Source organism: Lotus japonicus, chromosome 1 (assembly GCF_012489685.1).
Source record: "Lotus japonicus ecotype B-129 chromosome 1, LjGifu_v1.2".
Lineage (NCBI taxonomy): Eukaryota > Viridiplantae > Streptophyta > Magnoliopsida > Fabales > Fabaceae > Lotus > Lotus japonicus.
The window spans coordinates 46,797,990-46,809,320 of record NC_080041.1 but is presented as its reverse complement, the minus strand read 5'-3'; positions in this window follow the sequence as shown (position 1 = coordinate 46,809,320).

Genomic DNA, 11,331 nt, shown 5'->3' with positions numbered 1-11,331 from the left:
TAGTCACTGGTTCCACTAACATACTTGATAATCCTCTTCACTTGAATAAGATGGTGTAAGACCTGGATTTTCAGAACAAGCTAGTTTCCGACTCACGCGTAGAATCAGTGTAAGCGTGACAGGAGTTTGATATTTGAGGAAGATTAATGAAGAAGAAAGTTCAGGAATTTCTTGAGGAATGTTGCGTAGTTGTTTTCGGAGTTAGTGCGAGTCGTCTGCACACTTGCCTTAGGGCGAGCGTGTCCAGAATAGGCTATTTCGCTCTTAAAGCAACGTTCTGAGTGAGATTTCGAACTCTCGGAAAATTTAAAGATTCTCTTTATTTTTCCATCGACCAACGTTTCATTTCGGAACTCTGGACTGTACGCACGATAGGTTTCACTTTTCGGATGTCCGCCGACGCTAATTTCTTTGCTTCGAAACCCTATTTTCGAGCAATGGATGAAGACTTTTTCTATTCGGGACTTCTAACGAAGATTCCGTCCGAGTTGCCAGACTTGTTTCGACATTTCCAATCTTTCTTCTGTTGGAAGTTTTGTCGTCTGAGCATCACATCAAAAAGTAGTTTTTCGGGGCAGATTAACCGACACCGCTTTTGAGTTTTTCGATATCGTATTTCCCAAATCCTAGATATTTGTTTTGAGTTATGGAATTCTGACGCTAGAATCTCTCTTAGAATTCCACGGTGAACGTGCTGCAAAAATCGGAATCGCGAAATTTTCATTTTCCCGCGATTTCGCCCGCCTATAAATAGGCGAAAAAGCAAATATCCTCTTCATTTTCACCATTTTGGCCGAGAATTGTAGAGAGAGAGGGAGAGGAGAGATTTTCGCGAAATCTTGACCAATCTTCGTGCAGTTCGTCCCTACTTCTAGGTATCAAGGTAACTAACACGATTCCTACCTCTGATTGTTGTTTCTGTTGCGTTTCTGAAGCCGTTTCTGTGCTCTAAGTTTTGAGCTTTTTCTAAAATTGTCCGATTTCTCTGATTTCTCGCTTGGGTTATGTTCCTTATGTTCCCCTGAGTCTAAAACCTCTGTCAGTGAACTCTGATTGCGATTCAGTTGTCCAGGATCTGAAAAATTGACTCAAAACTCTTTTTGTCTCACATTTCGAAACTTTATTGTCGTAAAGCTATAATCTGACTTCGTGCCTTTAGGATTTGTTGTCACGGATGTCATGAGGATCGTTGCTGTCAAATCTGTTTTCAGAACTGATAACTTTGAAGTTTTGAGCCTTTATTTTGGACCAAAATGCCCCTGCGTAGTCGTATTTCGACCCGATTGTCCGAAAATTGTTCTGACAGTTTCTTTGCCTTAGTTTTACCCTAAAACTACCTTGTAAACTGATTTGATCGAAGAAAAAGAGCCGAAGCCCTTTTCTCCTTATGGCCGTGGGCTATTTTCCTAAGGGGGGGGAGTTTTTCGTTTTCGAAAACTTGTCCTTTCGTACCCGTTTGTCGTATTCTGAAGCTTTGATGCTTTGTCTATCGTTTATGTATTGTTTTGCGATCGAACTAATCGATTTTGTTTGAATTCTGCTTTGTTTTTCTCCGAGGTTCAGTTGAAGGAACTTTGGAATATTCAGAGCAACTGTTTGAGGACAACCTTGATTTCGAAGCTGGAACAGCTCGAGGTTAGGGCAACTTACTATATATTAGCTATGAATGCATGATAGGCGTCGATCAATTCGACTTATGCTTTACTTTGATGTTGATTATGTTGATGAACTGATGTTGTGATGTTGTGCTTAGTTGGATTGTGCGTTTTGACGCGACTTCGGAGTGGAGATTCATTGATCTGGTGATCTTTGATGTTTCGGGTTGGATGAGCAACCCTAGGCAAGTTCAAACGAGGGGTTTGGGACTTAGCCATTTATGGGGATTCGTTGGTTTACTTAGACTTTCCCCGGGAAACTTCTTTTGGGTGGTTGGTTTTCGGAAAACCTAGAATGAATAGAATTTTGTAAACTAAAGACTTGGGAAACCTAGATTTTGAGAAATAAACTCATAACCTGACTAATCTGAATTGAAATCATTTTTATTAATGTTTAAGTATAGGAAAACTGAAGGGGAAAATATTTACGAAAGACGGGGAAAAGTCGACCTTTGTTGAGAGTTATCGGAATTGGGGAAAGCCACTAAGGTGAGCTATGGTGATGATTGAAGTCACCGAGTACTTTAGTACTCTTGGGGAGTGTTGTGGAGCCGTGTTGTATTGACCGACACCTAGTGCTCTTGTTGTTGGGCTGTGTTGTATTGACCGACACTAGACCCTTGTGTATTTTTGTTGGTGGAGCTGTGTTGTATTGACCGACACTTACTCCGAGTTGTGTTGTATTGACCGACACTAACTCATTGGGTTGTTGAGATTGGGTTGTGAGCTAGACACTTTCGTGGTAAGGGCGATTCGTTGTTTGGCTAACCACGTTGCATTCAATCGGGTGAATAACGGGAATGGTTCACCTGTGCATATCATGGTGAATAACGGGAATGGTTCACCTTGCATAAATGATGAATAACGGGAATGGTTCATCATACGGTGAATAACGGGAATGGTTCACCAAGGATGAATAACGGGAATGGTTCATCCAGGATGGATTTCATCCAGGATGGATAACGGGAATGGTCCATCCATAGTGAAGAACGGGAATGCTTCACTTGTGGCGAACGGGAACGCGTCACAAATCCGGATTCATATTGTGCATTTCACGCATACATTCATGCTGACTGAGACTGTGTGCTGTTTGTTTATTGAAGCAATGTTAGAGCCATAACATGCTAGGATTACTTATATGCTTATATAACAACTTATATATATACCCTGTCACATGTTGTGTGTATATGTACTTATTGCTGTGAGTTGACCCTAGCGCCTTGGCTTTGTTTGTATGTTTGTCTTTGGGCGGTCGGCCTGCTGCCAGATGTCGATGGCCGACTGGTTCTCGACGGTCTCTCCCTCGGGGGGGATCAGATATGAGTTGCTGGATAGGGATGCCCCCACCGCTTGGGTGATCGATGTGGCTGGTCACCGGGCGACGTATAGGGGAAGGGTCATGGAGGACCGGACGGATGAGCGAGGACGCCTGACGAGCGGAGTGCTACGGCGTATGGAGCTGAGTTTTGACTTGCCGCCCTCAGTTCATTGTGGACCAGGCACTGGACATGCACCACCTGCACCACCTCCGACTTCACCTTCTGTTGAGGAGGACCCAGAGGAGATCGAGCCTGCTGCTGCTGCTATATCTGTTGTGCCACCTCCGGCTACTGCCATCGCTTCTACCGACGTGGCGTCGTCGTCTAGGCTCGTACAGCCGAGGAGGGAGTCTGTTGTCCCATCTGTCTCACGTCTCTTATCTTTCTCTTCACCGCACGGCTACCGTGTGGACCCCTTGATGAGGGTGGAGGAGGAGGATGTTCTCACAGGAGAGGTGGATGTGGAGACCGGCTCGACTAGGGCGGTGCGCAGGACAGTGAGGAGGGAGGTTATGGATTTGGACACCGAGATGATTACGGTGGATTCCGACTCTGACTCTGAGAGCAGTGGGGAGAGCTACTCGCCGAGCAGCGATGAGGAGGAGGATGATTGGTGAGCTGAGCTGGGAGGGTAGGTTAGGATTAGCGACATTTTTTGTGTAGAGCTCTGATCGTCAGTTTCTTTTTGGGACAGGGTAGGTTCCGATGTGTGGCTTTTTGTGTGGTTCTTTTGAGGAGGATCACAGAGAGTCTGTCGGAGTATAGGGGTCTTCCTTTCAGGCCATTTTTGAGTGCCGACTTTCTCTTGGATAACTGTATTTTGATACTTTTACTCACAGTTCTGGTTTGTATATTTGCCTGCGGGCGTACATCTTTGGAGTCACTGCGGCTTCGCGTGACATGGAGTGCAGCTGAGGCTGTACAGATGTATATTTTGTATATCGGTTAGTTTAGTTGTTGGGTGTTGTCTTTACTTCTTTATCGCTTTGATTTAAAGGAAAGAAAAAAAAAATTACCTGTTTTCCGCGTAAAGTTTATTTTTGGTTACTAAAGTGACACCTGGAAGTCGGGGTGTTACAGATGGCTTTCCTTAGAAGCAGCTTGATACCTTGCACACACTCCTACTGCAAAAGCAATGTCAGGTCTACTGGCAGTGAGGTGCAGAAGACTTCCTATCTTACTACTAGAGTTCTCTTATGAGTTGAACCTTCAAGACCAAACTTCTTAACCAATTCTTTGGCATACTTGCTATGTGAAATGAACATAGAATCTTCCATCTGTTTCACTTGAAATCCCAAGAAGTAGTTTAACTCACCAACCAAACTCATTTCAAACTCTGACTTCATTTGTTGGACAAAATGTTCTACCATGTGGTCTGACAATCCCGCAAAAAATGATGTCATCTACATATATCTGAGCTATCATGAGGTTTCCACTATCATTCTTCACAAATGGGGTCTTGCCTATTCCTCCTTTGCTGTATCCTTTGTTTGTCAAAAACTCAGTCAACCTTTCATACCAAGCCCTAGGTGCTTTCTTTAAGCCATACAATGACTTTCTCAACTTGTATACATGATCTGGAAATGTTGGATCTACAAAGCCTTTTGGATGTTCTACATAAACCTCCTCATTCAGATAACCATTCAAGAAAGCACTCTTTCCATCCATCTTATACAGTTTAAACTTCAGCAGATATGCTACCCCTAACAATAATCTGATCGATTCCAAACAAGCAACATGAGAAAACGTCTCATCAAAATCAGTTCCTTCAATATGAGTGTACCTTAGAGCAACTAATCTGGCCTTGTTTCTTGTCATAGTACCCTTCTCATCTGACTTGTTCCTGAAGATCCACTTGGTACCTATCACATTCACTCCATCTGGCCTTGGGACAATATCCCACACCTCATTTCTCTTGAATTGACCCAGTTCTTCTTGCATGGCATTAATCCATTACTCATCTGTTAGAGCTTCCTTGATGATCTTTGGTTCAATTTTGGAGATAAAACAGGTATTAGCAATGGTCTCTCTAAATATAGTAGTGACTCCTTATTCAGATTCCCTAGAATTTTTTTTTTTCATTCTGAATCCTGATTGATGGAACCAATTCCTTTGGACATGTGCTCACTCTCATCTTCAGATTCAATGTTGGATCGGATGTTTGAGACATTTGGTCTTTCATCAAATGTCTGAGGTACATTATCATCTCCATCTTCATCATCTTCTTCCAGATTGATTCCTCTATCATCAACAATAACATTTATGGACTCTATCATTGTCTTCGTGCGAGAGTTGAAGACCCTGTATGCCTTGCTATTCATTGAGTAACCCAAAAGTATTCCCTCATCACTCTTGGGATCCAGTTTCCTTCTCTGCTCTCTATCAGTCAGAATAAAACATTTGCATCCAAAGACATGAAAGTATTTGACAGTAGGTTTCTTGCCTTTCCATAGCTCATATGAAGTAGAGTCAGTTACTGAACGAATAGATACTCGATTTTGAATTTTTTTTAAAAAACTTATTCCACCATAAATCTTCAAATATTTTCTCTTGATTACTGTGGTGGTCTCATAATTTCTAAAAATCATCTGATATCAATTTTGTTGAAATTTGCAGCTAAACGTACGTTAAAAGTGTGTTAACTTCACACTTTAAAAGTGCGTGAGTCACGCACCTCTAAAGTGCGTTTAGTTGCAGAAAAATAATTAAAAACGATGGTAACAATGATGACGATGACGATGAAGGAATGATGAGAAAGGAGGAGATGCAGGTTGTGGTGGCGGTGGTGGCGGTGGTGGTGGCGGTGGTGATGGAAGTGGTGGGGTGGCGGTAGTGAGGGAAGAAAGAAGAAAGAGGAAAGAGGAAAGGAGAGAGGAGAGAGAATGTGAGGATAGAAATGACATTTAAGTATTTTTGCACTTTAAAGGGCGTTCAAATATATGTAAGGGAGTCCGTAATATTATTGTATCACCTAAACCTATTACAATTTTACCTCATTTATTAGAGTGTTTAAGACAATTCAAATTGTACATGTTACTTCTTTAATTTGTGTTTTCTATAATTGTCTCATGTTTTAAATTACTCAAACGATTCTATAATATATGTCAGTTTAAGGTTCTAACACATGGAAAATATTTCTTGTTTGAAAAAAAATTATTACCTAACTTCCTAATATACTCTTTTTTTTTACCCCTTTCCTATCACAAGTAAGTTAATAGTGTAATTGGTAAAACTTAATTAACATTATCTTAAAGTGACATATAGATAATTTGTGAGTTAATGGATGAGCATTTGAAGGGTGTTTGACAGGAGAACAATTGGAGTTTTTGGCTGGCACATGGGAATAGAAAACGGTGATGATCTTGGCTTAGGGAGAGCTTAAGTATATCTATTTTGGTGTCTTATGGTTTTTTCTTTGTGGGGGTGTAAATAAACAGACTGTATTTTTTGGTGGTGTATTGTTTTTGTGTTCTCTTTAGTATATTGTATTCTTTTTTCTACTCTAGGATTTTATCTCAAATAAGTTTTTCCTAGAGATGTTTTAATGAGGCACATACTTTAGACATGGAGCTTTGGATTTTCTTCATTTGATTCATGAGTGGATTGTACTTATGAAGTTTAAGCTATGAATAAATTATCTGGCTGTCAAAAAAAAGTGACATATAGATAAAATAAAAGAATATCAAAATAGTTGCAGATATAAATGAATAGGTGAAGTAATATATAAGTAATGAGTATTTATGTGATACAAATTCATCTACATAACTTAAGATAGAGTTGTGTCATGTGGTACATATTTATTATTTAACATTTTTTTTGTTTAACTTTGTTTTTTCAAAATAATTTTTTCAGACACTTGCCTAATGTGCGAGACACATCGTAAGGGTTTCATTCATCTCTTCCGGGATTGCAGTGTAACTTCTGGCTTCTGGCGTGGTTTGCTGCAGGACGACGAGCATACTAAGTTTTTCAACATGGAGGGGCAGAGGTGGTTTTCTAATAACCTAAACGGGACGCTTAGCCTGGTGTTGTCGGTGGACTGGTCTAGGTTCTTTGCATCAGCGCTTTGGGGCATTTGGAGGATGCGTAATGACTGGGTCTTTTCCAGATCAGAGCCTAGTGTTACAAGAATTTGGGGCTTTATACGAGCTATGGGAATGGAGCAAGAGGTCTCGCGGTTCGTGGCATGGAGCTCTAGCATGCCAGGGGAACACCGCAACACCTTCGATGGTTCACAGGGAAGACTCACAACGGGTTGCTGGGTTAAGCCGGCAACGTGGTGGATTAAGGTGAACGTGCATGGGGCTGTCACAGGGAGTTTGTTTGCATGTTGTGGTGGTATCAGGCGCTGTGATGAGGGTCAATGGTTGATAGGGTTTTGTAAGAATCTAGGGGACTGTGCATACGGGAACAGCTTCTTGGCACAGTTGATGGCAATTTCTACTGCAGTGGAGGTGGTGATGGATTTGGACATCTTGCAAGTAATCATCGAGTCAGATTCGCTTTAAGTAATTGATGACTTGGGCATCCCCCCGGCTAACTCCGGCCCACCCCTTTGCGGAAATGATTCAGAATATTCTTCGGTTGAAGGAAGGTCACAGAGCTATGAAGTTCCAGCATGTCAATAGAGAGGGCAATGCCCTTGCGGATTATTTGGCTCATGTTGCCCTAGAGAGCACTTTTGGCACGCATGTTCTTGATCACCCCATTGGGAATTGTAATCGACTGTTGTTATCTGACTCGCCGGAGGCTACGTCCTCTAGTTCTACGACGGTGTAGTTTTCTTTCTGTTCGGGGCTTGACCTCTCCTTTAAACCAAAATAAAATAAAATAAATTTTTTAGTTTAATATATCAATTTATAAAACAGCTAGCAACAAGAGCTAAACAAAACCTAGCCAGATTTGGTTTTAAATAGCCCTTGTGTACTTTTTTAAAATTTAAGTCTAAAGTGAAAATACTTTCTTTTTTTTTAATTCATAGAAAGAGTAATGTTTTGAGGTTATAATTTGATTTTCCCACGCCGTCTCCTTCTTTTATGTGGTGGATGTAGGTAATAAAAAATTTAATTTTGATGAAGCTAGAAAATCCAGCTTATTAAGAAGGTGGCCCATGTTAGCATGATGATGATTAATTGTAATCAACCTATCCATTTCATTCAATCCAATGTATGCGCATGACATGAGAAGATCACACACACACTTCTATCCACTTATCTGCAGGGCAGGCAATTGAAAGTGATAGTGATATATGGGGATAGAGAAGGTTGAGGCCAAGCTAGCAACATAACCCCACACAAAGGAACTCACATGTGCTGTGCCGGACTCTATCAGGCAGGACCAACTAACGTAACCCAATCATCACTAACCCATGCTCATAGATACATTACTCTCTGATTGGTACGTTATGCCTTACCTTTTAGGAAGAACGTAACTATAGTACCCCACCAATAATCATCATGTGTAGACACTTATAGATTCACCTCAATTCAATAAGTCTAAGAATTCTTTGCAAAGGTGGGATCTAACACCCTCTCCTATAACAAGGGATTCCACACACACATGATAGAGAGCTGGCCTTTTTCCTCCCCTTTCCTGTACTTTATAATCAAGGATAGCCTTTTCCTTTGCCTGCATTCCCATGTATCTAATATAGGTCTCACGAGATCCATAAAAGGTTATAAAAAATAAAATAAAAAACAAAATATAAAAAAATAGAATTTCATGGTAGAGCGTGTTAAAAACTAATTAATCTACCCATAAACTAAGTTTTTACTACTAATATGGATTACATGGTACTCAATGTAATAAGATAATTAAATGATTATATTATATTACGATTGTTATATTAAATGTGTCAGGTATTACTCTTTGTTAAATTATGTTTGTCAACCACAAGGGGTGGCATAAGTGGTGAATGTGTATTTCCTTATGGGATTTCGCCTAGGCTTCTGGCCTGAGTTCGATCCTCTCTGAGGTCGAAAATAATATATTTGTTGTCAGGGACATCACTATCATATCCCGAGCCAGATTAGTCATGTAGGTTCCCTTTCCCCCTTGGAGACTGGTGGCCAAAGGAACAAAAAAAAATTATGTTTGTCATTGTTGTTTGTCATTGCAATTAGTTATAAATGTTTTCTAATTGTTTTATTTTAAAGCAAAATGATGTATTAATCACAGCTTTGAAAATAAAGCACAAAAGTGACAACGTAATATGTGAGTAGTAATAACAAAAAGCTAACCACTAAGCAGCGAAAAAACCACCCCAAAGAGCCCAACCTCAAAACCAAAGACAACCTACCAAAGGATATACAAAGAAGACCTATCAAAACAACAAAAAAACAACCCAAAGGGAAAATGACCAAAGCCAAAGGCTAAAACGCATTTTTGGTCCCTGATGTTTCAAGTTTGTGCAAATTCTGCCCCTACTATATTTTTGTCGACTTTTCTACCCCTCATGTTTTTAAACAGTGCATCGTCTACCCCTCCGTCAGTCAGACTTTCTCGGGAGAGGTTCCTAAGTGGATTGGAGAGATGAAGAGGAGTATATGAAGTTGATGATGATCAAGGAAATGATATAAATTAAATTTGCTTGACGTATATATCAATTATGTATGTAACTGAACTGGTTAAATGCAAGTTTTGCTACTTACATGTCTTGAGTTTGAATTTCCCATGCCCCCATTTTCCAATTTCACTTGTAATTTTGACGTGGCAGGTCCAAAAAATATTAAAAAAAAAGTCAAATCAGTTCATTTTGTTAGTTTTTTAATGTCTAACTGACGGAGAGGTAGACGGTGCACTGTTTGAAAACATAAGGGGTAGAAACATCGACAAAAATAGAGTATGGGCAGAATTTGCACAAACTTGAAACATCAGGGGCCAAAAGTGCTTTTCAGCCTAAACCAAAAGAACCCAAAGACCAAGAAGTGACCCGCCAAAACAACACCAAAGGAGAAGATAAATCGCCTGCCCTATGAAAAAACTGAAGAAAGAAATGAAGAACAACACAACAACTACCTTAATCTTCAAGCCTCAATCTAATCTGCTAAGCCTTGAACTGTCATCTCTAAGAGGGTCTGCGCTCTCGAATATGAGACACAATTTGGTTCAGAGCAAACACATCTGAACAACTATACACAATGCCTAAATAATTTCCATCAAGAGGGAACTCCTCACCTTAGTCATTACACCCTGAGGCTCTGAAAACTCTACCGGAAAAAGCATCAGTTGGTTCCCTTTATGTGCAAATTGTTCCTTTAAAACTTTTTGCAAATGAAGATCAGTTCCTTAAAATCCTTTTCTAAATCCCCTTTATTAAATGCATTGGATATAAAAGAATAAATAACAAAGAGGTAAGTAAGAGCATAGGAACACACATCATTTTTATCATGTTTCATCCTAAAAACTTGGGCTATGTCTCGTCCTTGGTATCTACGAAGATTTTTACTAAGCCAAGTATTATCAAGGACTTTATCATTTAACAAGTATTGTCAAGGACTTTTCTTTCTCAAGTATACTCAAGTACTCCTTCTCAATTATTGTACTGGACTTCTCCTCACAAGTATTCTAAAGGACTTTTTCTTATCAACCTTTTACAAAGAAAATAGATTTTCTATACTTGATTCTCCTTAAGAGAGGATAGTAGAATTTAAGTACAAGGCTCTTTCGTATGTGTGTGAGATTTGGCACTAAGTTACAATACTTAGAGACTCCCTACAAAAGCTTTAAATGAAAAAAAAAATGGTTTTAGAACTTTTGAATGGATTACTTGGATGATTAAGTTCTCTGAAGAGGGTTGCTACAAGTTTTCAGTTCTTGATTCTTAATTCTTTTATCTTCCAACTTAGTAAACTCCATAGGACTTAACTGGACTCATGGTAATAGTTTCTACATTAGCAAAAGAAAAATGTAAACAACCATACAATTTGAAAAATGTAAACAACCATACAATTTGAAAAATGTAAACAATCATACAATTTATCTTCCGACTTAGTAACCTCCATAGGACTTAACTGGACTCATGGTAATACCTTCTACATTAGTAAAAGGAAATGTAATCAACCATACAATGTTTTCAACTTTTTCTGCTTTTTGATATGTTTCGCAAAGGCACTTTGAAGTGCGTTAACTACGCACTTTGAAGTCTGTAGCTTGCTAAGGATAAGGGGAGGTATTGGTGAGGGAAGAAGAAAGATGAGAGAAGGTATAAGGAAGAAGGGTGGTGGGAGGAAAAGGGTGGAAAAGGAAAGTTTTATTTTTAAAGGGGTATTTATGTCTTTTTTCCATTTTAAGGGGTGGAATTAAATGACCGGGGATGAGAATAACAATTACCTAAGCCTTTCACTTGAACTTGAAAT